This window comes from Hoplias malabaricus, chromosome 9 (assembly GCF_029633855.1).
Source record: "Hoplias malabaricus isolate fHopMal1 chromosome 9, fHopMal1.hap1, whole genome shotgun sequence".
Lineage (NCBI taxonomy): Eukaryota > Metazoa > Chordata > Actinopteri > Characiformes > Erythrinidae > Hoplias > Hoplias malabaricus.
The window spans coordinates 32,501-51,418 of record NC_089808.1 but is presented as its reverse complement, the minus strand read 5'-3'; the positions used below and the strand labels follow the sequence as shown (position 1 = coordinate 51,418).

General features: G+C 43.1%; 1 long non-coding RNA gene across 1 annotated transcript; it reads left to right on the top strand.

The window, feature by feature from the left end:
* The first annotated feature begins 4,311 nt into the window (after positions 1-4,311).
* LOC136706909 (uncharacterized) lies at positions 4,312-4,949 on the top strand. The gene is made up of 3 exons (XR_010804165.1): positions 4,312-4,467; positions 4,570-4,762; positions 4,873-4,949. It is a non-coding gene; the product is annotated as an uncharacterized lncRNA (long non-coding RNA).
* Positions 4,950-18,918: the final 13,969 nt, after the last annotated feature.

The window sequence follows — 18,918 nt, the reverse complement described above, 5'->3', positions numbered from 1 at the left end:
TGTGTGTGTGTGTCTGACTGACTGTGTGTGTGTGTCTGACTGTGTGTGTGTGTGTCTGTCTGACTGTGTGTGTGTCTGACTGTGTGTGTGTGTGTCTGTCTGACTGTGTGTGTGTCTGACTGTGTGTGTGTGTGTCTGTCTGACTGTGTGTGTGTCTGACTGTGTGTGTGTGTGTCTGTCTGACTGTGTGTGTGTGTCTGACTGTGTGTGTCTGACTGTGTGTGACTGTGTGTGTGTCTGACTGTGTGTCTGAGTGTGTGTGTGTCTGACTGTGTGTGTGTGTGTGTGTGTGTGTCTGACTGTGTGTGTGTGTGTGTGTCTGACTGTGTGTGTGTCTGACTGTGTGTCTGACTGTGTGACTGTGTGTGTGACTGTGTGTGTGTGTGTGTGTGTGTGTGTCTGACTGTGTGTGTGTGTGACTGTGTGTGTGTGACTGTGTGTGTGTGACTGTGTGTGTGTGTCTGACTGTGTATATGTGTCTGACTGTGTATGTGTGTGTGTATGTGTCTGACTGTGTGTCTGACTGTGTGTCTGACTGTGTGTGTGTGTGTGTGTGTGTGTCTGACTGTGTGTGTGTCTGACTGTGTGTGTGTGTGTGTGTGTGTCTGACTGTGTGTGTGTGTGTGTGTGTCTGACTGTGTGTGTGTGTGTCTGACCGTGTGTGTGTGTGTGTGTGTCTGACCGTGTGTGTGTGTGTGTGTGTCTGACTGTGTGTGTGTGTGTGTGTCTGACTGTGTGTGTGTGTGTGTGTGTGACTGTGTGTGTGTGTGTGTGTCTGACTGTGTGTCTTTGTGTGTGTGTCTGACTGTGTGTGTGTGTGTCTGACTGTGTGTGTGTGTGTGTGTCTGACTGTGTGTGTGTGTGTGTGTCTGACTGCGTTGGTTTTTATGGTTTACGAGGACTTTTCACCTGACTACGTACCGACATTACGGGGACATTTGCGTTTATGAGGACAGGGCTGGTGTATTCATAATTCCAGCACTGTGGGTGCTCTTATCTACGTCAGAAAAACTCCCGCTCAAATTTTGGCGCCAAGTCCTTTTACACCATAAAAGCCAGAATCTCGCTTAACACTGTGTTAACTCCAAATTCGGAATAGCGCCCCTGTAGCCTGGTGTGGGAACGGCTCCAGTGTGACCGTAGCGTTAAGATTTGCGACTGCTGATTGGCTGGGCTTTGGATAGACAACTGGAGCTGTGATTGGCTAGGAGCCCTCTCAATCATGATTGCATCGTCGTGTCAGTGGGCGGAGTTTCAGCGTGCTGAGGAGGCAGCACTTTGCATGGAGATTTTAGCAGACTGAAGTAACAGGTAAGAAATGGACTATAAAAATAATATAAGGATTTGTATATTTTGCACACATTTGCTAATGCCTTCGGGGGTGTGCATGAATGAAAAGCTAGTTTTTTATGAGGTCTGGGCAGACGATTAGGACCAAAAAAATAATGCTAAATCCCGCTTAGCATTTCTATGTGATTTTCAGTGTAATATTAGCATCAAGGTAACTTGTTATACAATTACTTAATTATCACAACTGGGTGAGTGCTAGTTTAGTCATTCTCTGTTGTTTATGGGATTTAATATGACTGGGTGAGTGCTAGTTTAGTCATTCTCTGTTGTTTATGGGGTTTAACCCCCTGGAGTCTGAGGGGTTTTCAGACACCCTGGTGTAGTCTGACATGCCTTGATTGTTTTACAAATTGTACGCATCTGAGAAAAAATCATTTCAAAGTGTTACACATGCATTTTTCAGAACTATCTCTGCAACAACAGTGTTGAATCAGTAAGAGTGTCATACATCTACATTTTGATTAAATTTACTCTAAACTTAGACTTTCCAAAAACCTATTTTCAGAAGTGCTGATATACTGTGAAAAAACACATTCTAAACATTTCTCACCGGGACCTTTGAGGTCAAAACTTTGTGAACACGGGTCTTGGCAACACACTGCTGATTCTACTTTTCATAAATTGTATGTAATTTTATACTTAGGACATAACAAATGTGAGGTGACACTCTGTTTTTCTCAGTCACTGGCTCCTACGTTGCATATGTATGAAGATAGGTGCGAAAACCGAGGTGCGAGGTCCCCACCCCACTGCCTAATGAATGGCCCATTAGCTGTCACTGCCACAGCTGTCAAAAGAGAAGAGACCAGAGGCAGAGTTTATCACAGTTTATTTCAAAAAAAGAGAACTAAACAAGCAATAAAAACAAAAAAATAAATAACTGGCATGAATTAAAATAAATGGAAAATGTGTTCACATGTAAACATAGTGATAATATACTAAAGATAGTCATACTGTATATCCTTGTGTGTGTATATATATTTGAGTCAGTTCAACAAAAGATGCCAGTCTCTAAAACAGTTTCTGTCTGGCTGCATGCAAAGGTAGACATCACACTGTTCACATTTCCATGGGGTTTTTGCATACCACACAGCTGTTCAACAAGCTCTTCCATGAATGCCTTGTGGGTCAGGCTGTCCTGTTGCATAAGTTGTTGTGGAGAATGTAGGCATTGGTAGCAGCAATGTCCAAGAAGTGAAGAAACAGTTTTCTGTACCACTTCAAAGTTTTGTGCTGAGTTGTGTAATGCAAAATGCTAAACTTGCAGAGCAGATGTGGAAGGACCATGTGTTTACACGTTGGTGGTTGCAGACTTGGTTGACGCCGTCGTCTTTGCTTGGAGGTGGAGTATTTTCCACATTTCTGAAAGAAAAATAATAAGAAATGTGAGCTTCTGAGCAGTTACAAAGATTAGCTATTCATGCCAACAGTCACTACAACTAATAATTACTTGTATTTCAAATACAGTACTTGTATATGACCTATGTATAGCAGTACATAGCATAACAAGCTACATAGGATGACACTATTACATTCACACAGGCCATTTACACATGACATTACCACACTAGGCTAAACATATACAGCCATAAGCCACACTTATGGTACTGGAGCCTCGCATGGTAATGTTAGCACTCTCAGCATGCACTCAGATTAGCAACAGGCTACACTTGAATGTCCCGTTTACACAACAGCAGGTTTTTTTTACATTAATTTATGCTTTCATATACAAAGGAATACTTATTTAATTTATTCTTTATTTTAATTTATCCGGAATTCGCGGAGTGTACACAGTAAGCGCGAAGCGTGGGTTTGTTTCATTTGAAAGGAAATATTTCACTTACCCTTCACAAAAACCCTCCTTCGGATCAATCCGCATCTCAAAATAAATCTTTCTTCGTCACTGTCCTCCCCGCTTTCGTCAGATGAGCTGAAATCCTCTTCATTTTCCAGAACAAAGCTCTCCTCCGCAGTGGCTCCAGCTCCCGTGAGTGCGACATGACGAAGCTCCACGTAAACAATTCCGCGACATGTGCTCTGTGTTTGGGCGTTTTCATGCAAATTATCAGCCAATGATCCTCCACTAGCAGCTGCCGAATTACCATAGTGTTAACATATGAATGGCAGAACGCGTCTATGGGCGGAACAAAAAAGCTTGTGCCTCAAAAATGTGCCGGTTGTTGTTTACGCTTCTCTCACAAGAATATAAATATATATATCGTTTCATCCTATATATAGTTGGAAAGTAGACCCTTCAAGGTTTCCGAGGTATGTTGTATTTTTTTTTTAGGATAAAATCTCGCAGAGTTATATACGTGTTTATGTGGAATTTCAATTTTATCCCGCCGGCATAGCCGACCTCAAAGGGTTAATATGACTGGGTGAGTGCTGATTAAGGTTTTCTCAGTTGTTTCAGGGGGTTAATTAAGCTGAGTGTCAGTTAAGCCATCCTCTGTTTGAGGTTTGCTGTGCCTTTGTGAGTCAGGGTTGAGTAAACCTTGGTCATCAGTTGTCACAGCGCACTCACCATATAGAAATATATAGCTTTTTCACTAATGCAGAGCTGTAGGTCATCAGCTGTACAAAAGATGAATAGATATTGAAATTCTAATAATAACATTGTGACATAAACAAGTACAACATTTTATCATATGAAGGAACAAAATAAAACTTAAATATTTTTGCTAGGAACAATAACACCAATAAAGAAGATGGCTGCCAGGGAGCCACGAAAGAGAAAACCTAATCCAAAAGAGGAGGCTGCATATTTTGCATCTGTTTGTAAGGACAAAGATGGGTTTGATGTGAAATACATAAATCAAGATAAAGGTAATTCAGTGTGTATGTTTAATTGTATATTATACAGAATAGCTCATGGAGTGTTTCCTATTAGCAACAAGCAGACTCAGGACTGTGGAATAGTAGTTTAACATCATCTCTGTTTTCTCATGTAGGCCGTGGGGTATTCAGCTGTGTCCATTTTGATAAGGGAGACTTTCTTTTAGAATACAGAGGAGAACTATTAAGCAAACATGAATGTGAAAAACGACAAAAAGTATATCATGATGCCCTGAATGTATTCATGTTTGAATTTCGCTACAATGGAAAGCTCTTTTGGTATGTATAATATTACATTATCTGTTAGCTTTGTAAAATATATGAGAATATATATGATTTGTATTATTCTAGTATCTGTTCTGATTTATGAATATTTTTCAGTGTTGATGCGTCTCTGGAAGATGGCTCTCTTGGGAGACTTGTGAACGATGACCATCTTAATCCAAATAGCAAAATGAAAACAATCACAATTGCAGGAAAACCCCATCTGGGTTTATTTGCAACAAGAAACATAAATCCTGGAGAAGAGATCACGTACAACTATGGTGACTCTGAATGGCCATGGAGATGCAAGGTATTTAAAGAAAAGCATTCACTGTAAATAAGAAGTTCAAAAATGCTAATTTAACAGTAATATATTGCTCTTATATTTGTTGCTCTAATTCATTGTATCTGTTTCCGAAGCCTGCAGTTATCAATACCAGCCTACAGACAGTTAATGAGGGAGACCAACTGCAACCAAAAAAACAGATACCTGAAGCAACATGTGAGGTAAGTAGTGATGTGTGAACATAATTCAGTTATTTCTCATAGAATTAATCTAGTGTGTGTGTATAGGTCCAGGTACAGTACGTTTAATAAGGACATAGATATGTACTGAAAAAAAGGTGTGAGAAAATGTCTCAGTTCTTTGTATCGATTAATGGAATATCTGTCTGTTAATGTGTCTGACATAAACCTTCTATGGTACTTACTGGGACTGCAGTGTTTACTGGGATTTTGTGTGTGTTACTGTGTAAGTCCTAGACCTGTTTTGTAAGGACTATGTTTTACAGGGACTTAGTTCATACTGATGGCAGCCTCTGTATATAGTGTAAGACAAAATAGTGTGTTAGCCCTAGACCTGTTTTGTAAGGACTATGTTTTACAGGGACTTAGTTCATACTGAAAAAAGGTGTGAGAAAATGTCTCAGTTCTTTGTATCGATTAATGGAAGATCTGTGTGTTAATGTGTGTGACAGAAACCTTCTATATATGGACTTTAGTACTTACTGGGACTGCGGTGTTTACTGGGAATTTGTGTGTGTTAGTGTATAAGTCCAAGACCTGTTTTGTAATGACTATGTTTTACAGGGACTTAGTTCATACTGATGGCAGCCTCTGTATATAGTGTAAGACAAAATTGTGATCTCAATGGCATCTGTTTCTGAAGCTCTAGCACATGTCCTAGATGATCTAGTACATAGTTTTCACACCCTTTCAGTAAATTGACCACAGAAGAACATATGACATAGGCCTAGCAATGATATTTGTTATATTCTCCCTGAAACTGCTAGATTGTTCCTGAGGAAGGACCTGTCAGTATTCCGATGCCAACCCTGCCACCTGTCAGAGAGATGGAACAGGTAACTTCTGATGAATTTTAAGATTACAAATCAGTTAAAGGATCTTTTGATATGAATGGTTGGATCATTGGGGGCTTTTCAAAGCTAAAGCATTTCTACCTGATGTGTGGAACCACATTTCTGATTTTATTTATTTATAGAATGTAGCTCAAGCAGATACTCTGGTTTCGCCCACCTCACTGTTGACCACGGAGGACCAACTGCAACCTGAGAATTGGCATCCACAGGTTCCAAGAGAAAGAACAAGAGAGGAAACTGAGAGGGATTGTGCTGTGAGTATCACAATATTATAGGCACTCTGTCACATACAGGTGTTGCAGTAAATCATATTTTAATCATATCGTTTATCATATTATTCTGTTAACGATTAGTATTTGTTTTGACTGTCCATGGTCCATAGTCAGATTTGTTTTGACAATTAATTACTGAGCACCTGAATTTTAAGTGAAAATTGTGGTTTTGTGACTACTCTGTCCAGGACCAAATGCAGCCTGAGAGAAAGAGTCCTGTCGCAACAAGGGAGCAGACTGAAAGGGTAATGTTAAATGCCTAAAATTTCAGGTGCCATATGTTTGAACACACATGCTCAACTGACAGTTTTTAAGTCTATAATAAATTGTACGGGTTGTGATTTTTTTCAGGTGCTGAAAAAGTTCTATCTGAGCCAAATCAATCAGTGTATATTATTAGAACTCTATAATTTTAGCTTACAAAATATCAAAAACCAAGCTGAACCCAAAATATATGCATTGTTAGCTGTGAACAGGGTTGAAACCTCAAAACATTAACACATGAACACAAGGTACATGTTCAGTCATGCATTTGTTTTTGTTGTTTTGAAACTCATATTGAACCACCACTGAATGTTGTGCATTGTTACACATACTAGTAAATGTATGTTTTACATGCACCATAGTGAGCAAACGTTCACACAATTTTGTGCCTTTGTTTGCTTGAACTTTAATAGTTTTGTGGCTTACTTTGAGAGAAGGTAATCCTGCCTGTTCCTGCCATGAAGAACAAGTTTTCAAAAAGTGAATCCTTTTTTCATGTAGGTTTAATAAATACTGGAACACCTTTTTCCATGTTCCTCTGAACAATTTATTTTTATTCTATAACTAGGGAGACTATGTGAAAGATCCGTGAAGGGGTCCCAATGCTCCACTGACAAATCAAAGTGTTGGAAAACTAAAGTAAATTAAATGCGCACTGAGCTTTTTTTACCATTAGAATTTACACTGTGTGATCCTCAAGACAATGACTGCAGAATTTTAAACTATAATTCTCTAGATTTTAATATATCCTCATCAGAAAATATCACTTTTGTCACCAGAACTGTGAACATGAAATAGCCCTTGCAACGGTTTCAAGCATGAACAAGTGTGTGGAATGTGTTGGACCAGTTGCATCACTCAAGTGGATTGGTCTACAGTGTAAAGGTCAGTAACAATTATTATTTAGATATTAGTGAAGTCACCATGTGACGTAGTTTTGGGAGCTAGACCACGCCTCAGTTACCTCTCCACAGCTCTATTTATACCCCTTCACTCTCACTACCACAGATACATCCGTACCCACGTCCACGATCTGCTCGTGGCCCATGAACGATTGGCAACCGTCTAATTTTGTGGGCACGGCTTTTGCGCACACGCCTCCGAGCCACCTCGAACTCCAGCCCAAACCTTCTGAGTTCGCCCCCCTCTCGGACGCTTCTCTGGGTGTGGTCTATGTTAGTAAATGACAGAAAATGATTAATAGCATGTCATTATGGATGTGCCTGTGAACTGTAAAATGTTTGATATGTCATTTTTTTAAACTGATTGTTAGTTGATGGATAGAAACATTTTAAACTCTAGATTTTGTTAAAATATATATATTATATAATTTACTCATCTAAAGTATTTGGGCTGTTTCCACATAATATACAATACATTTTTTAATTGTTCTTGTACCCCAATTTAAAGTATGATTGTTTGTGATATTGAGTGAAACCAGTCTAAACAGTTTAGAATAAAGTGGTGGGCTACATCAGTCCATCTCCTTGTGTAAAGGCTGCAGTTAATGTGTGATTTTAATTACAGATGCATCACTGTTTTAATATGTTTATCTTTTGTAGTCTGCTCTTCTTTCTGGCACAAGTCTTGCTTTAAAAAACTTGAGAAGAGTGGAACAGTCCCGGTGTCATGGGTATGTACATTCAAAGATGTTTTAAGAACGATTACCATTTGTTACAAAGCGTGTATAGTGATCTTCTATTTTCTGGTACTAGGGAAAAGGGGATTCAAGTTCTGATGAGGATAACTCTCAGTCAACAGATGAAGAATATGTGCCAGAGTCAGACTCAGACAGTGAATCAGACAGTTCAGTTGAGCTTGCATTAGAATGTGCAAACAAGAGCCAAGTCAATGAGCAGAAAGTCCCATTCACCAAATTTTGCGGTTTAAAGTTTTTTCGAAAATATGAAAGCAAAGGCAGTGGCAAACAGTGTCTAAAGCCCAGGAAAGAAGCATGTTTGTATGAAGAAGCTGATTTATTTTGCTATGAGGAGCAGTTGACTGGTATAGAGTCAGATCATGAATCAGACAGCTCTAGAGAATGGGAGGATATACTTTCACCGAAAGTTCAGGTCAAGCCAAGTTCCAATACTAACCTGTCATCAGAAGCTGCAGCATTAGGTAGTGGAACAAATGACTTGGTTTTATCCAGATCAGTAACTGTAATACCTACAAGGGTAAATCTATTGGATGTAAGTGGTGCATCTGGTGAGAGTGATTTGCATGAAGATCAAGATGCTTCAGTGACAGGACAGGATGATGCTATGGCTGTTCAATCATCTGTAATTTCTTGTTCTGAAAACAAGAAAAACTTTTGTTACATTTGTGGGAAACCACAGTCAAAACTTTCTCGCCACTTGAAAACCCACATGACAGAAGTTGAAGTTGCAGAAGCATTTTCTTTTCCAAAGTGCTCAAAAGAACGTAAACATTTGCTGGAAAAAATTAGGAATAAGGGCAACTATCAACATAATTCGGATGTTTTACAGAAAGGAAGTGGATTCCTTAAAGTAAAACGAAGACCAAATAGAGCTTGTGATTCAAAACAATTTGTACACTGCATGTATTGCAAAGGGATGTTTGTGCGTAAAGACCTGTGGAGACATGCAAGAAGATGTTCCTCAAACCCAGGAATACTAAACAAACAGGAAGGAAGAACCAAAGTTTTGGGTTTGGCAGCTCTGGCTGAGTCCACATTCTCACAACAGATATCCCAAGGAGTTTGGAAGCTCTTGAGTGCAATGAAGCAAGATGAGGTTGCCTCAGTAGTACGCAATGACTTCTGCATTCTTCAACTAGCACAGTGTTTCTTCAACAAACATGGGAATGACCCTACCAAATTTGAGTATATTCGTCAGAAGCTCCGTGAAATTGGGAGGTTTTTGTTGACTTTGCGCAGTGAGTCTTCTGTTCACAACCTAGAAGAAGCTGTAAAACCTGCTAATTTTTCTAGTGTTATTCAAGCTGTTAAGAAAGTCTCAGGTTATGACGAAGAAAGGAACTGCTACCAAACACCAAGCCTAGCACTGAAATTGGGGCACACATTGAAGAAGGTTTGTGAGATCATTCAATGTAGGGCCCTTATGGCAGAAGATGAAAATTTAATCAAGTCAACAGAGATCTTCAAAAAGCTGTATACCACCAAATGGTCAGAGCTAATCTCTCACACAGCTTTAAGTACACTAAATGAGGCAAAATTCAACAAGCCATTAACATTGCCTTTCACTCATGATGTTCAGCTTCTTCACAAGCACCTGGAGGCAGTTGCAGAGGCAGCATCTGAAAATCTGAAGAAGACACCCTCACCACAAAGCTATGCTGAGCTTGCCAAAACTACACTTGCAAGAATAATTGTTTTTAACCGAAGACGTGCAGGAGAGGTGTCAAAAATGCATCTTGCTAGTTTTCAAGAAAGAGATGAAACTCTTCTGCATGAGGATGTTGCAGTTGGTCTTTCAAATTTTGAACAGAAACTCTGCAACCATTTCAGCAGAGTTGAGATCAAAGGAAAAAGGGGGCGAAAGGTCCCTGTTCTTCTCTCACCAGACATGGTTGATGCTCTGACTCTATTGGTTACTACAAGGAAGTTATGTGGGGTTCCAGATGCAAACTGCTTCTTGTTTGCCAGACCCAGCTGTGAAAGCCATTACAGAGGTCAGGACTGTCTGCGGCTTTATTCAGTTCAGTGTGGCGCTCACAATCCAGAACACCTCCGATCAACACACTTGCGCAAACATGTGGCTACTCTCTCACAAATACTCAATCTAAAAAATAATGAACTGGATCAAGTCGCAGACTTCTTGGGACATGATATTCGTGTACACCGTGATTATTACAGGCTTCCAGAAGCGACTACTCAGCTCGCTAAGGTATCAAAGATTTTGCTGGCCATGGAAAAGGGATGTCTCTCCGATCTGCAAGGCAAATCACTTGATGAGATTGAGATTGAAGGTATGCATCTGTAGGTGTATTATGTTAGCACTGGAGACACATTAAATGCTATCAAAATGAAATTGTGAAAATGCTGCTGTATTGTTGAAGTGGGAACAAAATCTTCTCTTTTTTTTCTCTTGTCAGTTGCGCTTAACTTGACAAGTGGATCAAAATAAATAATTCTAATTTTTTTGTAATAAAATCATGTTACACTTGAATTATAAGTTGGAAATACAAGGTTTTGATTCGTCAGCAATGATATCTTGCATAACTTTTAACTAATGTAAAGTAGAATGTGTTACCAACTCAATTTTACTTGCTTATACTTTTAAGACGAGATCAACGCAACTGAAGACAGCAATGAAAGTGAACCTGATAATGAGGCAGTGGATGATGCTATGAGTGCCCCAAGACCGACCAGTGAGTTTTATATATATATATATATATATATATATATATATATATATATATATATATATATATATATAAGTACAGTACACCTTCTCATTCAATGTTTCTTTTATGTATTTATTTTTCCCCCAACATTAATGCAATTCCCTGTCTTTTAGGGATGCAGAAGACTCAGAACAGTTCGAACAGTGCTATTAGAAGGGCTCAAGGTATCTTATAGCCATATTTTATTTGGTCTGTTATGATTTGGGGCGGCATGGTGGTACAGCAGGTAGTGTCTCTGTCACAGCTCCAGGGTCCTGGAGGTTGTGGGTTCGAGTCCCGCTCCGGGTGACTGACTGTGAGGAGTGTGGTGTGTTCTCCCTGTGTCTGCGTGGGTTTCCTCCGGGTGACTGACTGTGAGGAGTGTGGTGTGTTCTCCCTGTGTCTGCGTGGGTTTCCTCCGGTTGCTCTGGTTTCCTCCCACAGTCCTCCCACAAAAACAAACGTTGGTAGGTGAATTGGAGACTCAAAAGGGTTTGTAGGTGTGAGTGTGTGACTGAATGTGTATATTCCTGCCTTGTGCCCAATGATTCCAGGTAGGCTCTAGACCCACCGTCACCCTGAACTGGATAAGCCGTATAATGAATGAATGTTATGATTTGTTATTCCAAGCCATTCTTTGAGAAAATGATCCTTGTTTGTGTGTTGTGCTTGGAATAAAGATGATCTGCTCCATTGTTTTAATTTCTTTTATTTTTTAATTCTATTCCCAGAAATGTCTATCCTGCCATGGTAATCAATTGGTTAATCTGACTTTTTATTTTCTTTGATAGTGTGTACTGATCACAGCCCAGAAGAGGTTGAAAACACTAAGAAGAGGACAAGAACACTGTGGTCTAAACAGGAGGTGATGGCTGTGATGAAACATTTCAAGCCTCACATAACAAAAGGGAAACTGGCCACAATGGCAGAATGTCAGCAGTGCAAGGATGCTGAGGATCCTGTGTTGAAGGACCGAAGTGCACAAAATATAAGAGACTTTGTTAGAAATAGAGGGATCACCTTTAAAAGGAAAATTCAATCTAAATGAAGATTTTTTTTCAAGGACATGGGCTTGATTTTTGTTCACTTAGTTCTTTAACCATCTGGGAAAAGTGTGGTTTTACACCTGCAGCATGTTAATTAAAGATGTGTTTAATTATTTGTTTGTTGTTATAACTGGAGCTGCAGTTAACACTAACAGAAGCGAGATGCTCATGTCCAGAGTTTGTTGTTTACAGGGACCTGTTCTGCTTAATCACATGTGTCTTTGGAATGCAACTGTTATGTTTGTGTTTGTATGTGATCAAGTACCAGTAAACCACCTCTGTCCTTATAATACAGTGAAATGGCCTTTTTTGTGTATTGTTAAATCAGTGTCCTGGCAAAGTAGGTATGACCTCACAAACCACAGTCTTGCCGTAGGCGGGAGATTTTCAGGATGTCCCCATATACAAGCATGTTGTCAGGTGGACATAGTAAGAGCTTACATTTGTGTAGAAACAAATTAAGGTGATATTTGGGTTCTGTAAAAATAGAGAATTTTTTTGGTGTTTCCAGCAGCGCTGTAGGGCAAAGGGAAAGGTGGGTCCCACTAAACCACGTTTTAACTGGTTTGGCAAGGGATGTCCTCATAAGACTTAAAGACCTGTATGTGTGTGTCTGACTGTGTGTGTGACTGTGTGTGTGTGTGTGTGTCTGACTGTGTGTGTGACTGTGTGTGTGTGTGTGTGTCTGACTCTGTGTGTGTGTGTCTGACTCTGTGTGTGTGTGTGTGTGTCTGACTCTGTGTGTGTGTGTGTGTGTCTGACTCTGTGTGTGTGTGTGTGTGTCTGACTGTGTGTGTGTATGTGTGTGTCTGACTGTGTGTGTGACTGTGTGTGTGTGTGTGTGTGTCTGACTCTGTGTGTGTGTGTGTGTGTGTCTGACTCTGTGTGTGTGTGTGTGTCTGACTCTGTGTGTCTGACTGTGTGTGACTGTGTGTGTGTGTGTCTGTCTGTTTGTGTGTGTGTGTGTGTCTGACTGTGTGTGTGTATGTGTGTGTCTGACTGTGTGTGTGACTGTGTGTGTGTGTGTGTGTCTGACTGTGTGTGTGACTCTGTGTGTGTGTGTGTGTCTGACTGTGTGTGTGTGTGTCTGACTGTGTGTCTGTGTGTGTGTGTCTGACTCTGTGTGTGTGTCTGACTGACTGTGTGTGTGTGTGTCTGACTGTGTGTGTGTCTGACTGTGTGTGTGTGTGTCTGACTGTGTGTGTGTCTGACTGTGTGTGTGTGTGTCTGACTGACTGTGTGTCTGACTGTGTGTCTGACTGTGTGTGTATGTGTCTGACTGACTGTGTGTCTGACTGTGTGTGTGTGTGTCTGACTGTGTGTGTGTGTCTGTGTGTGTGTGTCTGACTGACTGTGTGTGTGTGTGTCTGACTGTGTGTGTGTGTGTCTGACTGTGTGTCTGACTGTGTGTGTATGTGTCTGACTGACTGTGTGTCTGACTGTGTGTGTGTGTGTCTGACTGTGTGTGTGTGTCTGACTGTGTGTGTGTCTGTCTGTGTCTGTGTGTGTGTCTGTGTGTGTGTGTGTGTCTGACTGTGTGTGTGTGTGTGTGTGTGTGTCTGACTGTGTGTGTGTGTGTGTGTGTGTCTGACTGTGTGTGTGTGTCTGACTGACTGTGTGTCTGACTGTGTGTGTGTCTGACTGTGTGTGTGTGTGTGTCTGACTGTGTGTGTGTCTGACTGTGTCTGAGTGTGTGTGTGTGTGTCTGACTGTGTCTGTGTGTGTGTCTGACTGTGTCTGTGTGTGTGTCTGACTGTGTCTGTGTGTGTGTCTGACTGTGTGTGTGTGTGTCTGACTGTGTGTGTGTGTGTGTGTGTGTCTGACTGTGTGTGTGTTTGTGTGTCTGACTGTGTGTGTGTGTGTGTGTCTGACTGACTGTGTGTCTGACTGTGTCTGAGTGTGTGTGTGTCTGACTGTGTGTCTGACTGTGTGTGTGTGTCTGACTGTGTGTGTGTGTCTGACTGTGTGTCTGACTGTGTGTGTGTGTCTGACTGTGTGTCTGACTGTGTGTGTGTGTCTGACTGACTGTGTGTCTGAGTCTGACTGTGTGTGTGTGTGTCTGACTGTGTTTCTGACTGACTGTGTGTGTCTGACTGTGTGTGTGTCTGACTGTGTGTCTGACTGTGTGTGTGTGTCTGACTGTGTGTGTGTGTCTGACTGTGTGTGTGTGTCTGACTGACTGTGTGTGTCTGACTGACTGTGTGTCTGAGTCTGACTGTGTGTGTGTGTGTCTGACTGTGTTTCTGACTGACTGTGTGTGTCTGACTGTGTGTGTGTCTGACTGTGTGTGTGTGTGTGTCTGACTGACTGTGTGTGTGTGTGTCTGACTGTGTTTGTGTGTGTGTGTGTCTGACTGTGTGTGTGTGTCTGACTGACTGTGTCTGACTGTGTGTGTGTGTGTCTGACTGTGTGTGTGTGTGTGTGTCTGACTGTGTGTGTGTGTGTCTGACTGTGTGTCTGACTGTGTCTGTGTCTGACTGTGTGTGTGTGTGTGTGTGTGTGTGTCTGACTGTGTGTGTGTCTGACTGTGTGTGACTGTATGTGTGTGTCTGACTGTGTGTGTGTCTGACTGTGTGTATGTCTGACTGTGTGTGTGTGTGTGTGTGTCTGACTGACTGTGTCTGACTGTGTGTGTGTGTGTGTGTGTGTGTCTGACTGACTGTGTCTGACTGTGTGTGTGTGTGTGTCTGACTGTGTGTCTGACTGTGTGTGTGTGTCTGACTGTGTGTGTGTGTCTGACTGTGTGTCTGACTGTGTGTGTGTGTGTGTGTGACTGTGTGTGTGTGTGTGTGTGTGTGTGTCTGACTGTGTGTGTGTGTCTGACTCTGTGTGTGTGTGTGTGTGTGTGTGTCTGACTGTGTGTGTGTCTGACTGTGTGTGTGTGTCTGACTGACTGTGTGTCTGACTGTGTGTGTGTGTGTGTGTGACTGTGTGTGTGTGTGTGTGTGTGTGTCTGACTGTGTGTGTGTGTCTGACTCTGTGTGTGTGTGTGTGTGTGTGTGTGTCTGACTGTGTGTGTGTCTGACTGTGTGTGTGTGTCTGACTGTGTGTGTGTCTGACTGTGTGTGTGTATGTGTATCTGTGTCTGACTGTGTGTCTGACTCTGTGTGTGTGTCTGACTGTGTGTCTGACTGTGTGTGTGTGTCTGACTGACTGTGTCTGACTGTCTGTGTGTGTCTGACTGTCTGTGTCTGACTGTGTGTGTGTGTCTGACTGTGTGTGTGTGTCTGACTGTGTGTGTGTCTGACTGTGTGTGTGTATGTGTATCTGTGTCTGACTGTGTGTCTGACTCTGTGTGTGTGTCTGACTGTGTGTCTGACTGTGTGTGTGTGTCTGACTGACTGTGTCTGACTGTCTGTGTGTGTCTGACTGTCTGTGTCTGACTGTGTGTGTGTGTCTGACTGTGTGTGTGTGTGTGTCTGACTGTGTGTCTGGCTGTGTGTGTGTGTGTGTGTGTGTGTCTGACTGTGTGTCTGACTGTGTGTGTGTGTCTGACTGTGTGTGTGTCTGACTGTGTGTGTGTGTGTGTCTGACTGTGTGTCTGACTGAGTGTGTGTGTGTGTGTCTGACTGTGTGTGTGTCTGACTGACTGTGTGTCTGACTGTGTGTGTGTGTGTGTCTGACTGTGTGTGTGTGTCTGACTGTGTGTGTGTGTGTGTCTGACTGTGTGTGTGTGTGTGTCTGACTGTGTGTCTGACTGACTGTGTGTGTCTGACTGTGTGTGTGTGTGTGTCTGACTGTGTGTGTCTGACTGACTGTGTGTGTGTGTGTGTGTCTGACTGTGTGTGTGTGTGTGTGTCTGACTGTGTGTGTGTGTGTGTGTCTGACTGACTGTGTGTCTGACTGTGTGTGTGTGTCTGACTGTGTGTCTGACTGTGTGTGTGTGTCTGACTGTGTGTGTGTCTGACTGTGTGTGACTGTGTGTGTGTGTGACTGTGTGTGTGTCTGACTGTGTGTGTGTGTGTCTGACTGTGTGTGTGTGTGTGTCTGACTGTGTGTGTGTGTGTGTCTGACTGTGTGTGTGTCTGACTGTGTGTCTGACTGTGTGTGTGTGTGTGTGTCTGACTGTGTGTCTGACTGTGTGTGTGTGTGTGTGTCTGACTGTGTGTGTCTGACTGTGTGTGTGACTGTGTGTGTGTGTGTCTGACTGACTGTGTGTCTGACTGTGTGTGTGTGTGTGTGTCTGACTGTGTCTGACTGTGTGTGTGTCTGACTGTGTGTCTGACTGTGTGTGTGTGTGTGTGTCTGACTGTGTGTGTGTGTCTGACTGTGTCTGACTGTGTGTGTGTCTGACTGTGTGTGTGTCTGACTCTGTGTGTGTGTGTGTGTGTCTGACTGTGTGTCTGACTGTGTGTGTGTGTCTGACTGTGTGTGTGTGTGTGTCTGACTGTGTGTCTGACTGTGTCTGACTGTGTGTCTGACTGTGTGTGTGTGTGTGTGTCTGACTGTGTTTGTGTCTGACTGTCTGTGTGTGGTGTGTCTGTGTGTCTGAATGTGTGTGTGTGTCTGAATGTGTGTGTGTCTGACTGTGTGTGTCTGACTGTGTCTGAGTGTGTGTGTGTCTGAGTGTGTGTGTGTCTGACTGTGTGTGTGTGTGTGTGTGTCTGACTGTGTGTGTGTCTGACTCTGTGTGTGTGTCTGACTGTGTGTGTGTCTGACTGTGTGTGTGTATGTGTATCTGTGTCTGACTGTGTGTCTGACTGTGTGTCTGACTCTGTGTGTGTGTGTGTGTCTGACTGTGTGTGTGTGTGTGTGTGTGTCTGACTGTGTGTGTGTGTCTGACTGACTGTGTCTGACTGTGTGTGTGTGTGTGTCTGACTGTGTGTGTGTGTGTGTCTGACTGTGTGTGTGTGTGTGTGTGTGTGTCTGACTGTGTGTGTGTGTCTGACTCTGTGTGTGTGTCTGACTGTGTGTGTGTCTGACTGTGTGTGTGTATGTGTATCTGTGTCTGACTGTGTGTCTTACTGTGTGTCTGACTCTGTGTGTGTGTGTGTGTGTCTGACTGTGTGTGTGTGTGTGTGTCTGACTGTGTGTGTGTGTCTGACTGACTGTGTCTGACTGTGTGTGTGTGTGTGTGTCTGACTGTGTGTGTGTGTCTGACTGTGTGTGAGTGTGTGTGTGTGTGTCTGACTGTGTGTGTGTGTGTCTGACTGTGTGTGTGTGTGTGTCTGACTGTGTGTGTGTGTCTGACTGACTGTGTCTGACTGTGTGTGTGTGTGTCTGACTGTGTGTGTCTGACTGTCTGTGTGTGTCTGACTGTCTGTGTCTGACTGTGTGTGTGTGTCTGACTGTGTGTGTGTGTCTGACTGTGTGTGTGTGTCTGACTGTGTGTGAGTGTGTGTGTGTCTGACTGTGTGTGTGTGTGTGTCTGACTGTGTGTGTCTGACTGTGTGTGTGTCTGACTGTGTGTGTGTCTGACTGTGTGTGTGTGTGACTGTGTGTGTGTGTGTGTGTCTGACTGTGTGTGTGTGGGTGTCTGACTGTGTGTGTGTGTGTGTGTCTGACTGTGTGTGTGTGTGTCTGACTGTGTGTGTGTGTGTGTCTGACTGACTGTGTGTGTGTGTGTGTCTGACTGACTGTGTGTGTGTGTGTGTCTGACTGTGTGTGTGTGTGTGTGTCTGTGTGTGTGTGTCTGACTGACTGTGTGTCTGACTGTGTGTCTGACTGTGTGTCTGACTGTGTGTGTGTGTCTGACTGACTGTGTGTCTGACTGTGTGTGTGTGTCTGACTGTGTGTGTGTGTCTGACTGACTGTGTGTGTGTGTGTGTGTGTCTGACTGACTGTGTGTGTGTGTGTGTGTGTCTGACTGTGTGTGTGTGTGTGTCTGACTGTGTGTGTGTGTGTGTGTGTCTGACTGTGTGTGTGTGTGTGTCTGACTGACTGTGTGTGTGTGTCTGACTGACTGTGTGTGTGTGTGTGTGTGTGTGTCTGACTGTGTGTGTGTGTGTGTCTGTGTGTGTGTGTCTGACTGACTGTGTGTCTGACTGTGTGTGTGTGTGTCTGACTGACTGTGTGTCTGACTGTGTGTGTGTGTGTCTGACTGTGTGTGTGTGTCTGACTGACTGTGTGTGTGTGTGTGTGTGTCTGACTGTGTGTGTGTGTCTGACTGTGTGTGTGTGTGTCTGACTGTGTGTGTGTGTGTGTGTGTGTGTGTGTGTCTGACTGTGTGTGTGTGTCTGACTGACTGTGTGTGTGTCTGACTCTGTGTGTGTGTCTGACTGTGTGTCTGTGTCTGACTGTGTGTCTGTGTGTCTGACTTTGTGTGTGTGTGTGTGTGTCTGACTGTGTGTGTGTGTGTGTGTGTGTCTGACTGTGTGTCTGTGTGTCTGACTGTGTGTGTCTGACTGTGTGTGTGTGTGTGTGTGTGTGTGTCTGACTGTGTGTGTGTGTGTCTGACTGACTGTGTCTGACTGTGTGTGTCTGACTGTGTGTGTGTGTGTGTGTGTCTGACTGTGTGTGTGTGTGTGTGTGTCTGACTGTGTGTCTGTGTGTCTGACTGTGTGTGTCTGACTGTGTGTGTGTGTGTGTGTGTGTCTGACTGTGTGTGTGTGTGTGACTGTGTGTGTGTCCTTGTGTGTGTGTGTCTGACTGTGTGTCTTTGTGTGTGTGTGTCTGACTGTGTGTGTGTGTGTGTGTGTCTGACTGTGTGTGTGTGTGACTGTGTGTGTGTGTGTGTGACTGTGTGTGTGTGTGTCTGACTGTGTGTGTGTCTGACTGTGTGTCTGTGTGTGTGTGTGTGTGTCTGACTGTGTGTGTGTGTGTCTGACTGTGTGTGACTGTGTGTGTCTGACTGTGTGTGTGTGTGTGTGTGTGTGTCTGACTGTGTGTGTGTGTGTGTGTGTGTCTGACTGTGTGTGTGTCTGACTGACTGTGTGTCTGACTGTGTGTGTCTGACTGTGTGTGTGTGTGTCTGACTGTGTGTGTGTGTGTCTGACTGTGTGTGTGTGTCTGACTGACTGTGTGTGTCTGACTGTGTGTGTGTGTGTCTGACTGTGTGTGTCTGACTGTGTCTGAGTGTGTGTGTGTCTGAGTGTGTGTGTGTGTGTGTCTGACTGTGTCTGACTGTGTGTGTGTGTCTGACTGTGTCTGACTGTGTGTGTGTGTGTTTCTGACTGTGTGTGTGTGTGTCTGACTGTG